This window comes from Urocitellus parryii, chromosome 10, assembly GCF_045843805.1.
Source record: "Urocitellus parryii isolate mUroPar1 chromosome 10, mUroPar1.hap1, whole genome shotgun sequence".
Lineage (NCBI taxonomy): Eukaryota > Metazoa > Chordata > Mammalia > Rodentia > Sciuridae > Urocitellus > Urocitellus parryii.
The window spans coordinates 97850076-97872608 of NC_135540.1; positions in this window are offsets into that span (position 1 = coordinate 97850076).

The following is a 22533-nucleotide window of genomic DNA, read 5'->3' on the forward strand; positions in this document are numbered from 1 at the left end:
ATCAGTTGGAATGATTTTCAATGACTTGTAAGGATGTTATTGACATATTTCTGAGTACAAAATAGAAGCAGCACAATCTTCAGAAGGATTGCTGTTCTAGAAGTTAAAATGCCTGAATTAAAATTCTTGGTCTGTCATTTGCTTTTTAATTATTCAAAGCCTCAATTTCCTCATCTGAAAAAAAGAATGATTACCTTATACAATTTTAGCCATGCTGTTTTGATAATAAAACACCAAATAATCTGAAATTTTCGAAGTTACCCAACAAATTATATTATGAAAATGTAAGTTATAATTTCTAAAATATATAAATATGTAATGAACTTTCATTAGAAATTTGATAGAAAGATATTGCTCAGGTATAATTTTCTTTCACTTTTCCAAATAAAATATTGTGTTTCACTAAATAAAGGAATCATCTTAAATTAATAATTTAAGCTTCCATCTTAGGAAACTAGAAAAATAAAAATAAAATAAATTCAAAACTAAGCAGAAGAAATAATACAAATTAGAACCGTAATAAATGAAATTGAAAATAGAAATAAAACAGATACAATCAACAAAATCAAAAGCTGACTCTCAAAGAATGAGTAAAATCAATACAATTCTAATCATGCTAAAATAAGAGGAAGATACAAATTAAAAATGAATTAGAATACATCACTACAGATTCCATAGACATTAAAAAGATAATGAAGGAAGATTATAAACAATTTTATGCCCACAAAATTCGATTTGAACCAATTCTTTGAATGACATAATTATGTTGTCTAAAATCCACTGAAGAAGAAATAGACATAATGAATAGGCATATATATATATATATATATATATATATATATATATATATTAAAAGAAACAAAGTCAGTAGTAAATAACATTTCAAAATTGAAACACCAAGCACACGTGGGTTCCCTGGTAAAAATCTTCTAAACAATTAAAAAAAATTAGACAGATTCTCTATAATTCTTCCAGCAGATAAAAACAGAAGGAATATTTCCTAGATTATTCTATGAAAAAAAAACAAATACCCTCATATCGTAATTAACAACACCATATAAGAAAGGAAAACTACAAACCAATATTTCTTATGAATATGCAAACTTGTGTGAAAGTTAGCAGTATATAATAACTCTTATTACTTTCCATTTAATTTTGCTGCAAACATAAACTGCTCTTTAAACAAAGTTTATTACTTTAAAAATAGCATTTTAATAAATGATACTGGCTGTATTGACCCAGCCTTGATTCCCTGCAATTTCACTGTCCTTCAGTGTTTTTTTTTAATTTTTTTAAGACAGAGAGAGAATTTTTTTTAATATTTATTTTTTAGTTCTCGGCAGACACCACATTGAGGATTGAACCTGGGCCACACGCATGCCAGGCGAGTGCACTACCACTTGAGCCACATCCCCAGCCCTCCTTCAGTGTTTTAATTCCCAAAGGCATGCCTCCAATTACCCACTTCCTCCAGCCCCTCCTACCTATCTACTATTACTAACAGGTAATACATATCAATGAATTAATCTATTGATTAAGTTACAAATATCACAAATCGAACTATGACCCCTCTGAACAATTCTTCCATTCTCTCACACATGAGTTTTTGGGTGACACTTCATATTTAAACCATAACATTCAGGCCTGACCTCCAGAAGCTCATGAGCGTTGCACAATAAAAAATATATTCAGGGGCTGGGGATGTGGCTCAAGCGGTAGCACGCTCGCCTGGCATGCGTGCGGCCCGGTTCGATCCTCAGCACCACATACCAACATAGATGTTGTGTCCGCCGAGAACTAAGGAAAAAATAAATAAATGTTAAAATTCTCTCTCTCTCTCTCTCTCTGTCCCCCCTCTCTCTCACTCTCTCTTTAAAAAAAAAGAAAAAGAAATCAGTTCTTTTGAAGACCTATTAAAATAACTTCATAACTATCTTACTCTTTAAAAAAAAAAAATATATATATATATATATTCAGTCCATTTTTTAAGAATTTCCTTCCTTTTAACAGTTCCAGCATTACCTTATATCCAAGACAAAAATCTCATTTGAGACTCAAGGCAAACTCATGGATGTCTTTCCCGGTAGACAGCAAAAATAGTTACCTATGTACAACATATAATGGCAGAGTAAATATTTTCATTTCACAAGTGAGAAATAGGCATAGACAGAAGGATAGGACTGAAGCAAGACTGAAATCCAACTAAGCAAACAAGTTTTGTAGCTTCACCTCCAACACTGGAGCACATAGTATCATGATGTTCTCAACAAAGGGCTTGTATCAATCATTAGGCCTCATTGGAGTTGCAGCCCACATGACCTCTCTCTTGTTTCTGCTTGATTCCTGCAGCTTTCCTTAGCAGGTGTTCAACATTGCTGGCATCTATTCATCTCAGGATGTCGCCACTGCAGCTTTAGCTTCCTTCTCATATCTTCACGTGTCATGGGCAGCCTGCAGGAACTCTGACCCTATTTCACATTGACTAGCTTCCCCGGCCTTCCTTTGAAATCTCAGTGGAAGCCTCCATGACCCCTTAACTCCAGCATTATGCATTCCTCCAGAACCAGGATGAGGTAGTTGATACCAAGCCCTGCCACCATTTTGAGTACTTGCCAAGCTTCTGGGGATTATTGTTGAAGCAGCACAGGTAAGCACGGTGAAAAAAACTTCTTAAGCACCACTATGCAACCAGGTTACCCCCAGGTTACCTTTTCAAGGAAATTTCATTTTTACACGATTGTTACTGAGATGGATATGTCTTTGCAAATTCATGAGAAACCCTCAAGCCAGCTTTCTTCTTCCTGATAAAGTACTTTGTATCTTCTTTGTAACTATAATCTCCTTAACAATCATATATTCCCAGCCTCAGTTTTATTTCCACTTTTCTGGTTGAACTTTAAGTTTTTCAAATATTTCTGCTGTGCTTTCTCTTCCTGATCGTGGCTAAATGCTGACAATATCCATGCCACTACCTGAATGCTTTGATGCCTCAAAATTTCCACCACCAGAGTACTGAATCTATCACCTTTAAATTCAGCTTCACAAAAGGTCTCGAGATCTGAGAAAATGTAGGTAACTTTTTAACCAGAATGTAATATGAATGGCCTCTAGCCCAATTTCCAATAGTCTTCCTCCTCTGAAATCTCATAAGCTCAACCTTTACTCTCCACAATCTCATTGGCATTTTGTTCTTCTGAACTCCCTCCAGAATTGACCATGAAGTTCTGCTTCTAACAATCTAAATGTTTACCAGATTGCATATCTAAACTTTTCAAAATTCCTCCCTCCACAAACCAGTTCTAAAGGCTTCTGAACTACATGGTCAAATTAGTCACAGGAGTAGACCGACTTCCCAGTGCTAACTTCTACCTTAGTTAGCCTTTTCATTGCGGTGACCAAAAGATTTGATGAGAATAACATAGAGGAGGGAAAGTTTATTTTGGCTCACAGTTTCAGAAATTCAAATTATGGTCAGTTAACTCCATAACTGTGGTGGCAAGGTAAGACAGAACATCAGGTTTATTCATGTGCAAGATAATCTTAGCTCTTCTTTTTGTTACAGTAACAATGGTGTAAGTATTTGAAGGATACTTATTTAAAATGAAAACAGAAATTCTGGCAAGCACAGTGAATATTTTGAAGAAATATCATTGGACAAACTTTTCCCAAAAAACATGACATGAAATCAGATGATGTAAAGCTGCATCATAGATAAATTTTCATGATTGACACTCAGGAGTTGAGGAATTTTTTAAGACCTGCCATTTGTTATGAACAACAAATGTCAAATGTCATTGGTGATCATCTAACCAAGCCTGTCTCAAGTAACTTAAGGTCTTTCAAACTTTTGAATTCAGTACTTACGTCTTTATTTCTCCAGGAAAACAGATAAATAGAACAGAATGAATAGGAAAAGAAAATGGGAAGTAAATATTGGCTAAATTCCTGTAAAATGTTGTGGCAACATTTAAAGTTTGATATCTCATTTATTCAAATATAAACTGTCTCTAACATCAGATTTTATTAGATGTTAACATTTATTAGACAAGTTGGTCTGTAACTATAACACATTGATTTAAATTGAACTGATGTAAACCAAAACCCTACTTTGGCTTTGAGAACCGCTTTTCATTACTTAACCACCTGTTTCATTATAGTTAAATCTATTTGTAGTATTTTATTAAACAAACTGGACTTGGTGAAGTAAAATCATGGCCTAGCTTTATTTATCCTGTGATAGATATTTCATTTTTCTCTTAATGCTATGTTTGCAAGACCAAATATTCTTTTATTTTCCATTTAGGCAATTAAAAATATCTTTATTTAAGGTAATAGAGAGTAAAGGGTAATATAAAACAATAACGAGTTCTCACTAGGTTTAAATATTCATCCATGTTCCTTAACTAGACTTAGAATCTTAACTTGAAAAGGACAGATATTGTCTTTTTCTTCCCTTTTTGCTCTCTCTCCTATTACCTCCACTCAGACTATAAGCAGAAATAAGGGAAATAAAAACTCTTAATTGAAGTTTGAATCTGTAGTCTGAATGTAGAGGAATTGGAACACTAAAATTTCTCATGTGTGTGTGCGTGTTTATGTACACACACACACACACACACACACACACACAAACACATACACATGCACACCAGACTCCTGCTTATTTTTAAAATAAAGAGGATGAAAGATTGAAGGATTACACCTCTGTCTCTTCCATCTGGCATGCAATCCTTGGTTATGTGTTTGATTTAATGACTTTGCCAAGACCTCACTACACATTATGTTTCTGATACATTCCTGGTGTTTGAAGTTACAGGAGAAAATAACTTTTCTACATGGCTTTCATCCTCAGCCTTTATATTCTTTGCTTGTTTCCAGATCCAACATTTTAAAACTCCTTGGTAGAAAAGATTAGTCTCAGCAGGTCTGTTTCAGTTTGAAAGACTCAACAAACTTTGGTTTTTCTCCAGTTTTAATTAATTTGACTAAGGTGTGATATTAGTTCTCTCATTCTTGAAGCACTCTTAAATTATCCGTTGAATAGAATCAAAATTGTGTCTTCAACAGAGTTTGATTCTTCTGCTGACAACACTTAAAAAGGTATTATATTTTCTGTTTCCTCTACACATATTATAAAGAATACATGGACATCAAAAATATAGTTATTTTGTTGGTTTGTTTTGCCATAAAATATTATTTATATTTATTTTTCTTTCCATGGAGTTTAATTGATAAATGATATTGCAAAGAAAAACTTGGAACAGAAGAATAAAAATGTCACAAATTTCACAAACTTTTTGATTGCTTCAGCATCATTCAGGAATTCTGCATTAACACAATATGTTTAATGGAAAGAACATAGGTTTTGAAATTGAAAAGTTTCTAATCCCAGTTCAATAGCTTTTTGGCTTTTTTATTGGCGGGGGGGGAGTATCATTCCTCTCAAGTCTTAATTTCTAATTAGTAAACAACCTACATTTTAGAGCTCTTATGCATATTGGATAAAGTTGCTTATGGCCAAGTAAGTGACTGTAGCACCCATGTACAACAAGACCACCTTCATTTACATATCCTTCCATGGTTCATGGAAATCCTGTACAGTCTTCTGTCTCCAATGCTTCCACAGAGCAAAGTGCTTCTGAAGAGCACCTCTTTATTCCAGTCTTGGCCATAGTTCCTAATCACAGTACTCACACTCCATTTATCAGTGACTGATGGTCTAGGAAATGAGCCAGTGTTGAATATAGAATAGGAGACAATCCATAGAGGAATCAGGACAAATTTCTTTTCACTAAAAGTGAAATTCAATAATAACATTATCTTAACAGATATATTTTAATTTTTGGATATAATGCCTAGAGCAACTATAGTTATCTTGCTATAAGCCTATGGATAAAACCAACCTAAGATGGTAGAAAGATGAAGGGATCTTTCCTATCATAGATCATGTGATTAGGCATTGTTGGAACCACAGAAACTGTGGACTTCTGTAATGAGGACAATACAATTTCCTTTAGTTTAAGTAGAATAATCATTTACTTTTACAAACAAAACCAGTCTAATCAATACAGTGATGACGATGGTGTATAACATATTCTAAGTGTATTTCCCTTATCCACCTGTTTTGTCTCTAGTTTTATAAATTATATATGAAATTATTCAACTTGATTCTTACTTAAATGCTATGTGCAAAAAAAAAAAGAAAAACAACAATTTATTGAACTTCTTAACTTATTTAATCTACAGGAGAAATTTACAGTCAGTGATAATTATCTGCCAATTTAATCCTCATTTTAAAAATAAAAAGTAACACATCAGAATATTAGCACATGGTAGACATTAGACAGTTATTAGCATAATTATATATCTTAAAGTGTAGAAATGAGAGGAGAAACCACTTTATCTTGTCCTTTAAACTCTTTTATGTTTTCTGTTCAGATCATCTTGTAAAAATGTTTTGCATAAGTGGTGGTAGTTAAAACTGAAAATTGAATTCATCACTGTTTTTAAAGTAAATAGAACATGTAAAATAAATAAAATAATAAAAATGTGCATTTAATTATTACAATATTAAAAAGTTAAAAGAGATATGTAAAAGCTAAGAGGGAATGGGTACATCTGCTACCTTCATTTTCCACCCAGAAAATGAACTCAAAGAGTTAATTCACTTTGTGTACAGTGAACTGGATAATTACAACCTGAGTTGTTTCCATGAGTGGAAAACAATTCAGGAGCAGAAATTTGACTATAGGTGACAGTGCAAAGGCTTTCCTTTAATTAATTGGAAACATTCAGAAAAGAATAACAACAGAAACAGTTTTAAAAAAAAAATCTCCAAAGGAAGGAAGCCCTTGACAGAGAGGAAAATTCACTTGCATGGATTTTTGACAACCCAATGCCTGAATAGTTCCTAGGAAGGAGTTATTTTCTACTTTGTTAAGAAAAACAGGTTAAATTACAAAAGAACATTCCCATTAAGAAGTGGGAATAAGAAATAGATTTGGATAAATTGACGACAATTAAGGACTTTATCCTTATTTGAGTTCTTTTAGCAATTACTGTCTGAACTATATTTATGGCATTTATTTTTAATTGTGTCCCTATGCATTTTTTGTGTACCTCTTTTATCAGCCCTAGTGCACTGTAATTTCATATAGCCAAGATATAGTCCCCATTCTTGCCTTTCCTATCATTTTTCTTGGCATAGAAGAAAGATTCATTAATAATAGGCTTTTAATAAATTTCTTAGATGAGTAAAAAATAAAATAGAACTATAATATACAATTTGGTGACTTTCATTACAATTTGTTTATAACTTGTTTCTTCTGTGCTTATGTTGACATATTTTGTAAGAAAAATATTGGTAACTGGAAAATCATTCCAAAAACTTACACTTCCCATTTAAAACTATAAATAACCACTCAAATTACAAGTTTTCTGAAAGCCACTACCTATTAGAACCACACCCTATTTCCTGGTAAATTTTAAAGAAGAAATAACTTCTAATGTATTGAATTAGATCCCCAAAGTAGTTGCCAATCATTTCCACTTGGGACTTATGTGTAAGTCTGGGTCCATTTCTAGTAGACACGGGAAGCTTGCGATTGAGGATCTTAGACATAACTTAATGACTGTACCATGCAGAATGCTCAGGGATTGTTGGGAATGCAGAATGTTGTTCTCCATTTCTTTTTTACTCTGACTTGTTCATACTTGCTTGAGTAACCTATATTTGCTCTTCAATCTGAGTTGAAATTTTTAAACTTTGTATCATCATTAGGACATAAAATTATAAGACAAATTTTTAAAAAAAGAAAGTATGCTGCTTGATAAACTTAATCATATCTGCATTCCCATTTACAAGATCCCAGGGGTGAGGTCATAGAGATTTTGATTGAAGTCTTTGTTATTCTTACCAAAACTATTACATTAAATTTTAAACATATAGAAAATTTGGTTTCAAAAATGCTTGGTAAATTATATCAAATATTTATACATATTAAGACTAATCATTTACAAGATCTTTTAACATTAGAAAAAAATATATTTCCCTCTTTGTTTAGTAAGGCAAGCTAGTAGTATTATCATGCCTAAAACAGAAAAAGACAATAGAATAAAAGTATAGAGAAAAATTATTATGAATATAAGTGCAAAGATCCTCAACAAATCCTAGAAAATTTATTTCAATATCACATGAAAAGGATTATATATCATGATCAAACTGTTTTCATCCCAGAAATGAAAGCTGTTTTGATGTCAAAATATACATTAATGTAATATACCATATTAATTAAATAAATAACAACATACAACCATCAAATATATACAGAGCAGGCATTTTACAAAGCAAAAAAAAATTCAAGCAGATTAACAATGGAATTTCCTAAATATGATAAAAAAAATTATAAATAAAATCCATAGCTAATATCACATTTGGTAAAAGGCTCAATACTTTCTCTTTGTCATGAGAAACAAAACAGGAATATTTACTTTCATCACTTCTATTTGACACTGTATTAAAGATACTAATGAGATCATCGGTCAATAAAATAAATATACTTATAGCATCAATATTAGAAAGTAAACAATAATACTAGACCAATTTTAGATAATATAAGCCTGTATACAAATATTCTAAGGAATTTTTAAAATTTTTAGGACAAATTCATCAAGATGACATAGTACAAGATCAATAATAAACTTTTATATATTTTGACATATGAGTAATGAACAATCCCTAAAGTTAAGGAAACAATTTCATCTATGAAATAATAATGAAAGAGTAAAACACTTGTAATAAAATTTTTTAAAATAATTTCATTGTTCCCTAAAAATTATAAAATACTATTAGAAAGAATTAATGAATTTTTAATAGAAAGATACCACTATTCATAGATCATAGACCTGATATCATTATTTCCTAAATTGATCTACATATTCAATGCAATAACCATGAAAATCCTTGCAGATTTGTAGGTTGTTTATTTCCTTTGGTCAGAGGAGGGGGGAAAATTGACAACAGCATCCTAAAATTCATAATGAAATGCAGTGTACACAGAATATTCCCAAGAAATATAAAAAAATACCAAAATACAATAAAACACATTTCCCAATTTCAAAAATAACTATGAAGCTTGATAATCAAGGGAATATAGTACTAGAATGATAGACATGTCGATCAAAGGAATAGACCTGAAAGTCCAGAAATAAATCCATACATTTTGGGCTAGTTGGCTTTCAATTTGGGATACTAAGACAATTCAATACAGAAAGAATTGTCTTATCAAAAAATAATGCTAAGACTTTGATCACTATACAAAATACATGTATGAAGATGTGAATTTGGTGTCAACATACTTTATATATAATCAGAGTTATGATAAATTATGATATAATGGTGTATTAAGAATTAAAATATGGGCTGGGGATGTGGCTCAAGCGGTAGCGTGCTCGCCTGGCATGCACTCAGCCCTGGGTTTGATCCTCAGCACCACGTACAAATAAAGATGTTGTGTCCACCGAAAACTAAGAAATAAATATTAAAAAATTCTCTCTCTCTCTCTCTCTCTCTCTCTCTCTCTCTCTCTCTCTCTCATTAAAAAAAGGAATTGAAATGCAAATATAAATAAATATTTTTTTAAAAAAATAATGCTAAGAAAACTAAATATCAACATTTAAAGGAGTAAATTTGAATTCTATCTTACAACATACAAAATTATTAAATCAAAATGATTTACAGCACTCACTTATAAGAAATAAAATTATAAAATTCTTAGGGAAAAAAAACAGGACTAAACCTTCAGAATTTAAGGGTAGACAATGGTTTCTTATTTTCAATGCCAAAAGCACAAGCAACAAACAAAAAAAAATTGAATAAATAAGATCACTAAAATTAAGAACCTTTGTGATTAAATTAACACCATCAAGACAATGAAGAGATAAACGACAGAATGGGAGAAAATACTTTCTATTTATATATAAAATAAAGCAATACTATCCAGAGCACATTTAAAAATCAATTAAATCTAAAAGTTTTGAATAAACTTTTATCCAAAGAAAACATACAATAACTAATAAGCATATGAGGACTACTCATTCAAAGCATATAGTCACTAAAAAAATGCAAACCAAAACCATGTTGAAATGACATACTCACTAGGATGGCTAAAATAAAAAGACAGCAATAACAAGTGTCAACAAAGCAAGATGTGGTAAAATTGTAACTTTCACACATTGAAAACTTTATATACATATATATATATATATATATGAATTTGGGGTAATCATTTTATATATATATATATATATATATATATATATATATATAATGATTACATGGCACATGAATCTTAAAAAAGTTCAAATACAATAAAACTTTATCTTAATAAAGTGTTAAAAATAGTGTAGTGTTCCAATATACTCTTCATTTTCCTTTTATGCAAACACCAAGAAAATATTAATCTCACATAAATACAGTGAATACATTGAAGCTAAGAAATGACTGTTAGTTCCAAAATATAGAACTAATTCACATTTTGTTAATTTTTCTACTAATTTACTTTTTCTACCTGAATCAGGGTCTAATTTCAGATTCTCCACTGAATGCAGCTGTTTTCTAATCTGTGATAGTTTGCCAGTTTTTTCATTATTTCAGAAATTTTAAATAGTGACTGGTCTATTATTTTGTAGAATATCCCAGTTTGTGTGTGTGTGTGTGTGTGAGTGTGTGTGTGTGTGTGTGTGTGTGTGTGAGATGTTTTCATGTGGCCAGATTGAATTATTCATTATTGTGAAAGATATAACAGAGGTTATGTATCCATCTCAAGAGAATCTATAATAGAAATATGATTTATCACTTTCATTTTAATTTTTATTACTTGGCTAAGGTGTGTCCCGGGTAATCAAAAGTGTTCTAAAATTATTTGGTGGTGATAACTGAAGAACTTTTTGAATATATTTAAAAATCATTGAGGTGTACACATTACACAGATGAATTTTATGTTATGGGAATTATATCTAATAAAACTGTTTAAACCATTCATGACCAGTTAAGTTAATAGGAGAACATTTTCCAAATTAAATGATAATAGTCCCAATTACCATCTGTTATTCAAACATCATCTAGTGTACTGCTAACAGTTCTAATCATTGTAGTTAAGAAATTGAAGCACTAAAAATACTTACAATGAAGTCAGTCCTGAAGAGGGCAATTAAGATAATAACTGAATAATAAATTGCAGAAAATATTAAGGGAGAGATAACTATACATGGGAACTTGCATAAACTTACCCTTCATTTATGTAGAAATTTTAAATGCAAATTCTATTAACTGACTCTGGGAGATGAGATTATCTTTGATAGATGTAATCATAAGGCCCTTGTCAGAAGAGAGGAGAGGAAGGATTAAAGTCAGTAGTAGATGTTAGAATGACAGAATCAAGATCAGCAGTAGTAGAGATAAACTAAGTAACCCAGATTACCTTGAAAAACTGAAAAACATAGGAACACAAATTTTCTCATTAGAAGCTTAGAAGGAACCAGCCTTACTGACATTTTAACTTTAACCCAATGAAAACTATTTGGGTCACTAACTACAAGATGATAAGTATGTGTTGTTTTAAGCTACTAGATGTGCAGAAATTTATTGCAGCAGCAATAGAAAACTAATATACCTATAAAATGGCTTATAATTATATTTAAAAGCAACAAAGAACTGATCTCTACAACCCTAAGAGTGTTATAAAGCAACGTTTCTTTCCTACTTTTAGGAAAGGTGTTTGTTCTTTATCTTGGAGAGGATATCTTACAATGCCGAAGATGGTGCCTGAAGTTCAATCTAAATTGAAATGTTTCTAAACTTCCTTGCATATATTCTGAAATATCCAGAGGACTTGCCATTTCCTGCCATTAAAAGACTAGACCAATGTAATATTCTAGGTAAATGTCAAGACAAAAAGTTTCCTTTGGATTATACTGTGACAGAAAGTATAGGATGTAGCATACTCCATATATATATATATATATATATATATATATATATATATATATCCTTCTCTCCATGCCTGGAGAATATAAGCCACTTTTGAAAATATTTTCTGATGGGGATTGTAAAGAAAAACATGTTTACTAGATAAACACTTATGTGTTGTACTTAACAAATGTGTAGTATTTTAAAACAGTTACCACCTCCTCCACAACAGCTATGGTTGGAGCTACCCCTTAATTATTTATGTTGGCTAGTCAGTTATTTGCCAGTGTCCACCATATCTACCTAACTTTTTTCAGAGTCAACACAGTGAATTAAAAATACATATGGGTCAAACAGCCTTGTATATTTTAAGCCTCTGAGATAGTTACTAACCTCTGGCACAGCATTTGGGATTCATTACTTGTGTTGATTTCACATCTTGGCCATGTAATAGATACAGATTCAGCACTTTCACTTATTCTCTTCTTGGCTAATGGTTCTTGCCATTTCAAGTCAAGAATTCATGGGAAGATTTTGCCAAATGATAAGAATGTCCATGGCAAGTATGTTCTTCTAAACAGGAGAAGTAACCCCCTATTCTACAAAATCTGTTCAAGATGCAATTTGTCACCTGGTCTCCAACTATCAATGCATTCACAGGAAATTACGAACTATTCTGGCTCTTACTCTTTCATCCCATGATATCAGTGTCAGTTCAGATTTGATACCCAATATTTACCTAAGCCAAGTATTCCTCTTTTCCTTGAATAGAAAATTGAAATATCCACACATATATTGTACATGTACATGCATATACATACACATGCATATTGTATATATTTGCAGTGGAATTTCAGAGTATTTGGCATTGAAGAATTGATCTAGCCCTTAAGTTACAGAATCTGGAAGGAAGAATTGGAACAGGTATGAAAATTTTATGAGATAGCATGATTTTTATGGTATCACATATAAATATTTTTCCTGAGGTTACACGAATATTAATTATCAGGGCCAAGACTTTTAGTCTGGCAGTCTACATTTAAAGCTTGTGACCAAAATGACTATTATACTGTTTTCCAATATAAAAAATAACAAATAAATAAAACAAGAAAAATGTGCCATATTTCACCAGGTTACTTGGAAATTGCAGTATCATGAATATAGCAACATAATTATGTAGCCATTAAAAAGTATAATATAGTTATAACTTTGATGGTCTATTAAGATATACAAGTAGATACTTAAGAGAGTGAAATCAAAAGTTAAAGAATACTATAAGCCAATATTTATAAATATGCACAAATATATGTTCATGTGAATCTGATTGGAATCTAGTATAATTGATTCTAACAATTGTTAGTTATTTTATTAAGTTTATCTCTAAAAGGGAAATAAAAAAACGGAGCATATTTGTAGATCATTGGAAAAAGAAAACATGTTTTAGGTGGGGAAATTAAAGTTTTAAGGAAAGGAAAAAGAATGAACCAGTATGAAGGGATTTCACAAAGAGTAATCCAATATTGTTAAGGAAAAAAAAAGTTTGAGAGATGTCTGTGCAATTTATTTTCCCACTTATTTATTGAGTCCTTTGTTTTTTTGATATGTTTTTTTGAGTTCTTTATATATCTTCTGTTGGAAAAATAACTAGTGTAGATTTTTTTTGCCATTTTTCAGGCCCTTGCTTCACTTTATTGTTTTCTTTGCTGTATAGAAGCTTTTTAAATTGATGAAGTCTCATTTGTTGACTCGTGATATTCTTTATTTTTTTAAATATATGTTTTCTAGCTGTAGTTGGACACAATACCTTTACTTCACTCATTATTCATCTTCATGTGGTGCTGAGGATCAAACCCAGGGCCCCACACATGCTAGGCACATGCTCCACTACTGAGCCACACCCCCAGCCCCTTGATATTATTTCTTGAGATATTGGAGTCCTCTTCAGGAAGTCACTGTCTGTGCCCATGTCTTGAGGTGTTTCCTCTATGTTTTCATCTAGCAATCTCAAAATTTTTGGTATTACATTTACCAAAATAAATGCTTTGATTCATTCTTATTGAATGTTATTCAGGATAAAAGGTAGGAATCCACTCTCAATCTTCTTCATGTGGATATCTAGATTTCCCAGCACCATTTGCTAAAGAATTCATCTTCCCTTCAACATGTTTTTGGCACCTATGTCAAGAATTAGATGGCTGTATCTGCATGAGTCCATCACTGTGTCCTCTATTCTATTCCACTGATACACGTTTCTGTTTATGGTCCAGTAGCAAGCTATTTTTTATAATGGCTGTGTAATATATTTTAAAATTGTGAATCGTGATGCCTTCAGCTTTGCTCAATTTGCTCTGGATTGATTGGACTATGAGGGACATTCTTGTTTCCATATGGATGGCCAATAATTATATGAACAAATGTTCAACACCTTTAGCCATCAGGGAAATGCAGATCAAAACTCTACTGAGACTCCAGATAGTTAGTCTGAATGGTAGTTGGAATAGTTATCAATAAAAAGTCAAAAACAATACATGCTGGTGAGTATGTGAGGGAAAAGGAACATTTATATACTGTCATAAAGAACATAAATCAGTAGATCCACTATGGAAATTAATATGAAATTTCCTCAGAAACCTAAAATAGAACTGCCATATGATCCAGGTATACCACTATTCAGTGTATACTGGAAGAATTAAAGTCAGCATACTATAGAGATAACTGCATACTCGTATTTATAATGGCAAAATTCATGAAATCAGCCTACTTGCCTTCAATGGATGAACAGACAAATAATTTGTGGAATATATACTTGATGGGTCATTATTTAGTCATAAAGAAGAATGAAATTATGCCATTTTCAAAACTATAAATGGAGCAGAATATCATAATGCTAATCAAAATGAGCCAGAAATAAAAACAACATGTATCATACACTTACCCTCATATGTGGATTTGAGGAAAATAAATAAATAAAGATGACATAAAAGTAGCACAGAGACTAAGACAAGGGGAAGTAGATCAGAATAAGGAGAGGAGCAGAGATAAAGCAAGGTGCTAAAGAGATTGTTCTAATGAAAGTCTGACATGCACATGTACAAATATACTACAATGAAATCCATTATTTCATACAAATAATGTATACTACTAATAAAAACAATTTAAGTTTATACATGGTTAGTACAGAGTCATCTTTTTAAAAACATCTTTGATTGTAATTGGTTGAATCTTTGGGTACCAAACCAAAGAATATCAGGTGGGCTGACTGTATTGTCCTCATGTTATCTCATGTCCATATCCATCCTCAAAATAATCCCATTAAAGAAGCCCATATCTGAGGCCCAGAAAGAGTAAATGATTTAGGCGATGGATTTCTTGAGGCCATATTTTACTTCACTGTGTTATATTACAGTATGCTGCTACTTCTACCCCTCAGAGACAGAGAGAGAAAAATAATAGTAAGTACTTATGCTTAAGTGCTTCAGCAGTGCGATTCCTCACCCTCAAAATCCAAACTTGTTGTTTATATCTGCAACTTAATTAATCATTGACAAAAAATTGTTCAGTCTCTTTTTGGCATTTCAATTTTTTGAAAGGCAATCAGTAAAATTATGTTAAATAACCACCAGATATCACACCAAAAGATATTAATAATTAAAATATATTTACACTGTTATTAATTACAAATGTGCATTTTTAAATGTGCTAAAACAGTTTTAAATAAAGTACTTTAGATGAGTGATTTAAATATGAACATGATTGGAAAGATCAAATACATAGTATCACAGGAAGAGTTCTAAAATTACACACTTTGGAAATCGATGCTGGATCTCACTTTGCTTCCTAGACTTAAAAACAGCAGTTTCTGTCTTTAGATTGCTGTAATTAGCACTAGCCTCAGATGCTCATTTACACCTTTGGCAGTCAAGGATGGGAAATCTGACTTTCACTGATGGTGTGTTATTCACACCAGCTTGGAGCTTTTTCTTCCTTCTGATTTTTGTTGATAACATTCATAGCAACCTTTTCTTTAAAAATCAAAGTACATTTCTCTTAAGTTAAATGCTTTAACTCAAAAAAAAACTCAGTAATGCATAAATAATTCATAATGGCATTTTAATTGATTGCCTTTTGTTTCCTTACTTTTTGTTAATCTCACATGGACAAATATACAGAACGAAAATAAAACAAACCAAAATATGGATGAAAAATAGCTTTCTTGTAATTATATAATCTAAGAATTTCCCACAAATTAAGATTATGAAATTAAAGCACTAAATCCCTTAGCAAAAAAAAAAATCTTATTATAATTTGAGCTTAAATAGAGATCTTGAAATTACTTATATCAACATAATACACTTTCATTATTGGCATATATTTTCCACTAAAGTCTAAGCTGTGGGGTATTTATGCTCTGAAAGTTTAGGGTAAAATGGAATCTGATTACAGAGTCAAATCTTAAAAACAACTTTCATTGAGGAATTGTGTGCCTATCAGTATGTGTAAATGATTTTTTTCTATATGTGTAATTGTATAATTAATGTATATTCCTGTTTCCTTCATAACTACTATGACTATGATCATCTTTTAATTCTAAATATTAGCTTTTCTTTTTAATATTATTATGAAAACCTTATGAAAATGGTCATATCCATCTGATTTGTGAAAAAAATGCTGTTAATAGTCACGGTTATTGTTCTTCTATTAGCCTGTATTCTGTAATTAATTTAGATAACAATCCTGAAAAATAAAGAATTCTTATTTAGAATAGCAGCAGAGGCTCAAGAAGATATGGGATTTAATACTAGAAGAAAGAGTGTAACTGTCACTCTTACTAGATAGCTTACAGCAGGCTTCTTTTCCATGTGTAGGAAAGAGATGAAGTTTCTTGCAATGGAACAAAGGCTCTCAAACCTGAGATAGAAGAAAAATGCAATGACGATTTCCAATATCTACACATCTTCAAGGTGACTCATTTACCCCAAAGATAGTTCAACTGATAACCCCTTTACTTTCCTCTGTGATAATTGAATCTCCTGGTGAAGACAAAAAGAAAATAGACACTGCTTGCTGTTCTGATTCTAATTCCAGTCATATTTCTATTTTCCAATTGAATTGAAGAAACCATTCAGGGTTAATTTATGCTGTTTTTTTTTAATTGTATTTTTTTATCTTCTCAAACATAAAGTTCCCTTGACATTATTAAAATAAATTTGTGGTGTATTATCTTTTGCTGTGAATAAAATTGGGTATCAAAATGGATATTTAGGTTTTTTGGAAACCAGAATGGCTGAAAATGAGCTAATGCTCCTAAAAATGAAGTAGTCCTGGCAACTCACCATAAAGAGGGTTATATCTTGGCTGAAAACAGTTGAAGAATAATTAAATAGGTGAACACTCAACTTGAGTAAAACAGTCAAAAACATCATGTAGTGACAAATCCATCCCAATGAACTAAAGCACATGAAGGGGAATAAGAAGCTCTGACAGTTTGATTATATTTATGAAAAATCGATCAACAAGAGCAGAGAAAAAACAAATGAAAACTTAGTGGTCATAAATAGGGTTTTTCATCAACAGATATATGAAAATTATATTAAAATATGGGGGCACCTAATAGAATAAAAGACTAACATCCATTTCTAAGAAAAATATAAGGAAAGATGGATTTCAAAACAATCTGTTGTTTTGAGTTCTGGTCTTAGTTTTAGCATTTTTTTTTGTTTGTTTTGTTTTGTTTTGTTTGCTTGAAATTTAGTTATGTTTTGAGGAAAAAAATGTAGCACAAAAAATGTAAAGAATGTAATTCAAATTTTATTCAAACCATTTCTTCTCTAACAAGTGCACAGTATTTCATAATTAAAAGATCTTTGGAGAAAATAAAACTCTCCTAAAGTGAGCATCCATTCCTAACATTCCTCAAGTGTATGAAGACAAAAATGTGCTACCACTCTAAGTTCAAATCCTTTTTTCTAGATCTGTGATGACCAACAAATCTCCACTACCAAATATGGCTATCCAAATTTAAGTTGTTATTAATTTAAAGTAAAAAACTTAAAAATTAAATCCCTTACTTATACTAATTACATTAGTTAAGGTCTCTTTTCCTGGCAAAGAAGCTTTACCAGAATTTAGAGACTCCTCCATGTTCTTAGTTTCATTTGAGTTTTCCCATGTAGCATCATCCCAATCTACAAGATCACATTCTTTCTCAGTCAAAGCCCTCACTTTAACAGTAGACTCTGTGGCAAGACTCAGCATCCCAATTTCAATTCATCCAATTACAGGATGGGATTCTCCATTCGTTTCTCAGCAATCTCAGCGTTGGGACTCTAGAAGATAGAGATTTTCCTCAGGACACACAGAAAAACATTTTGAGTCATTTATGCAGTTCTTCAGCTGGGAACAAAGGATTCCTGAGCTCATCCTTTTCTGTCATGAACAGTGGAATTAGGATCAACCAGCTAACTTCATTATTTTTGTTAGTTTTCCAAAAAATTTTGACAGCATCATATATCCAGTTACTCTGCTTCATGCATTATGTAAGTGATTGACATGAGTAACCAATAGAGATATTTTGTATATTTCCAATATTATATCACTCTATGGACAAGAAATGTTCCCTTTACTATTAGAAATAGAGCTATTAGCATTTTAAGTCTGATAAAATTAGAAAGCCAATTCCCAAAACTCCAAATAAACTAAGAAAATTTTTTCTTATAATTCTATTCCTTTAGAAATTGTTTCAGAATCAAAATCTATACATCAAGATTCTTCAACAAGACACATTAAGTTGTGTAATAAAATATGCAAAATAATTATTATAAGGAATAAAACCACATAACTAGGGGTACTGAGAAGTTTTTTTTTGATCTGCTGTCTACCATCTAGTGATTCAAAAAAGCCAATGGGATGCTGTTTTAGGTTTCCTCCAGAGACCTATGTGAGAATCAGAAATGCTGATCAAGTAAAACCCAGTTCTAGGCTAGAGGATGTATATTCAGCTGAAGTAGTTAGGAAGCGAGAGCACAAATTCTACTTCCTCTTCCTTTTTATTCTATTTGAATTCTCAATGGATTAGATGAAGTTCATTTACATTGGGTAGGTTAAGGGATTTACTCAGTCTGAAAATTCAAATCCTCACTCTTCCTGAAACATATTTATTGATACACGGAGAAGTAACATTTATTCAAATGTCTGAGCACCTGGTGACTCAGTTAACATAAAAATATCACTCATACTACCCAATTCTTAAGTGTTCCATTGCCACAGGGGGCTAACACTGAACAACATAGATATAGAACATTTTTGTCATCTCCCCAAATTCTAATGTCAGAGCTAATCTAGATTAATTATGTTTCTAGATACCATGTTTATGTACCTTGGAACAATACATGCCCTATTATTCCATTTTCCAGCTTTTCCCTTATTTTGTATAATGATTAAAGAATAAAAAATATTATATTACCAATTTACTTTGTAAGTCAAGTCAGTAACCCCTAGTACAAGATTCCAGAAAGTACTACAAAGTCAACACACACACCTGAAGAATTGATGTTCTTAATCTAAGTTGTTTTATGTTCCTAGGGCAGTGGTTGAGGAAATAGATTAAAAATAAGGTGCCAATACTACAATAGCATGTTATATCGCACTTGTGGGTAAGATTTTTAAAAATAGCGTGAATGCTACAATAATTTGTGAGTTACTACTCTATTCAAAATAATGTTTTATAAAAAAATTGTGAGTTAATCTAACCAAGGAGGTAAAAGAATTCTACCATAAAAATTATAAAACACTGAAGAAAGAAATTGAAGTACACCATAGAAAAAACAATTCTTAAATTCATTCAGAAGAATGGGAGATCTGAATAGCCAAAGCAATATTGAACAAGGATACAGGAGGCATCACTATATCTGATCTGATATTTAACTCCTGAGCTCTAGTAACAAAAACAGTATGGTGTTGGCATTAGTATGGTCATGCAGACAAAAGGAACAGAATACAAGACAGATATGAACCTACATATATATCCATCTGATACTTGACAAAGATGCCAAAAATATATTCTAGAGAAAAGACAGGCTTTTTAACAAATGGTGTGAGGAAAATTGGATAGCAATAGACTAGAAAACTGTAAAGCCCTGTCTCTCACCCTGCATAAAAATCAAAGCAAAATGCATCAAAGATTTAGAAATTAGACCAAAAACCTTGTAACTGCTGGAAGAAAATATAGGATGAACACATACATATTGCTGCTGGCACCTAATTCCTTAACAAGAACCCCAAAATGCAAATAGTAAAACCAAGAATTAATAAGTGGTATGTCATCAAATTAAAAACTTCTGCATAGCAAAGGGAACAAGAGCATGAAGAGAGAGCCTACAGAATGGGGACAATCTTTGCCAGAGATTCCTCTAATAGGGGATTAATATTCAGAATACATAAAGAATTCAAAACACTTAATACCCAAAACACAAATAACAAAATCAATAGATAGGCAAAATTAATTAATTAATTAATTAATTAAAAAAAACCTAAGCAGAAACTTTTCAAAAGAAGAAACACACACACACACACACACACACACACACACATATATATATAATATTAAATGTTTCTAGCAATCAGAGAAATGCAAATCAAAAGTACTCTAAGATTTCACCTCACTCTACTCAGAAGTGCAATGATCAAGAATACAAAAAAATAATAAATGCTGGCTAAGATGTGGGGGAAAAGGTACACTTGTACATTGTTGTTGGAACTGCAGACTAGTACAACCACTCTGGAAAGCATTATGGAGATTCCTCAAAAGACTTGGAATGGAACCACCGTATAACCCAGTAATCCCATTCTTAACATGTTTCTTAAAGAACTAAAATCAGCATTCTCACTCATATCCTGCGTGGGTGAGGGAAAGGCTCCTGTCAGAGGGATGGGCTGGCTGTGAAATAAAAGCTATGAAAATAGTACCACAAAATAAACACAAAAGACCAGAAATATATTTTAAAGAGCAATGGCAATGACCACTCAAGCTGACCAGAGGGGTATGGGTTCTATCAAAGGATGTAGCCTGCACTTGGTTTATTTATAGTGGTACATATCAAACAGATCTGTAGGAACTTCTTCACAAAAAATGGGATGGGGGAGGGTAAGCAGTTTGTTTGCCTCTTAGTGGGTTACTCCCATCATTGGGGCTAAGCTTGAACTTCAGCAATGATCTAGGACAGGGCGTGATGTGCATCAGGCATTCTCTAACCAGTGGATTCTGATTGGGAGTTGCCAAAACCAGGCTTCCCTGCCTATGGTTCCAGCTCATTCAGGTCACACAGGGCTCATGGATGGCTTCCAGCACAGCATAATAGCCACCTCAATGTTTATAGCAGCCCAATTCACAATAGCTAAATTATGAAATCAAACCAGGTGCCCATCTATAGATGATTAAGAATTTGAGGTAAGTAAGAAGTTCTTCTTTGCCATGAGTAAGAATGAAATTATGGCATTTGCTGGTAAGTGATTGGAAATGGAGAGCATCCTTCTAAGTGAAATAAGCCAAACTCAGAAACTCAAAGGTCTGATGCTTTTTTCTCATATGTGGAAAATAAAGTACTACAGTAAAATAAAGGAAAGGAAGAGAGAAGGATAAGATATCATAAAGATAGAGGGAAGATTAAAAATGTAGAAGTAGGAAATGGAGAGAGTGGAGAGATGAGAAAGGGGAGGCAATGCAGGATGAATTTTTTTAAAAAATCATGTTGTTTACGTAAATAAATATACCACAGGGAATTTCCCAATTATGTGTAAGTAAAAAGAGTTCATCAAGTACATAAATGGATGAACAAATGGAAGTCTAGCAGAGTAAAAGGAGAAATGTGCAGGAGAGGTAGGATGAGATGGAAAATGTTGAGGAAAAAGGAGAAGGTTATGAACTAAAATTCCATGCATGTATGATTTTGTCAAGATAAACACAACTACTATATCTAACTATAAAGCTCTCATAAAATAATATTTTAAAAAGCAAAGTAATGTTCATTGAACTCTTACCAGTTCCCAGATGTTTCTTGATATAGAATTATGATCTCATTTTTAAGATGAGAAAACTCACACACAAAAAGTTACACATGTGCTGATTTTGCATATTTTTTCAAATTTGCATATGTTTGCAAATGGCATTTCTAATTCATAGGATAAGACACAAATTTTGTGCTTCTTTGGACTAGGTATTAGAATCTGAAGTTACCCTAGTGGTCAACTATTTTATCAGTTACCCAAACAAAATAAGGAATCTTAGTTTCATGGTATGAAACTGACAAAAAAAAAAAAAAAAAAAAAAGATTAAAGTTCATAAAGATCTGGACATGATAAAGCAACATGTTCAATATAAAAAGAATAAATGAAAGACAATTTTAATATGTTGCTACTGAATTTTATACATAAAATATCTTTTTAAAAATGAAGCAAAATTATAATGTATTAGTGTATATTAACCTAAGATTAATCAAAAATATAAATTCAGCACTTAAACAATCTATAAGAATTTAAGATTAGTCTTCATACTAAGAGCTTTTACAAAT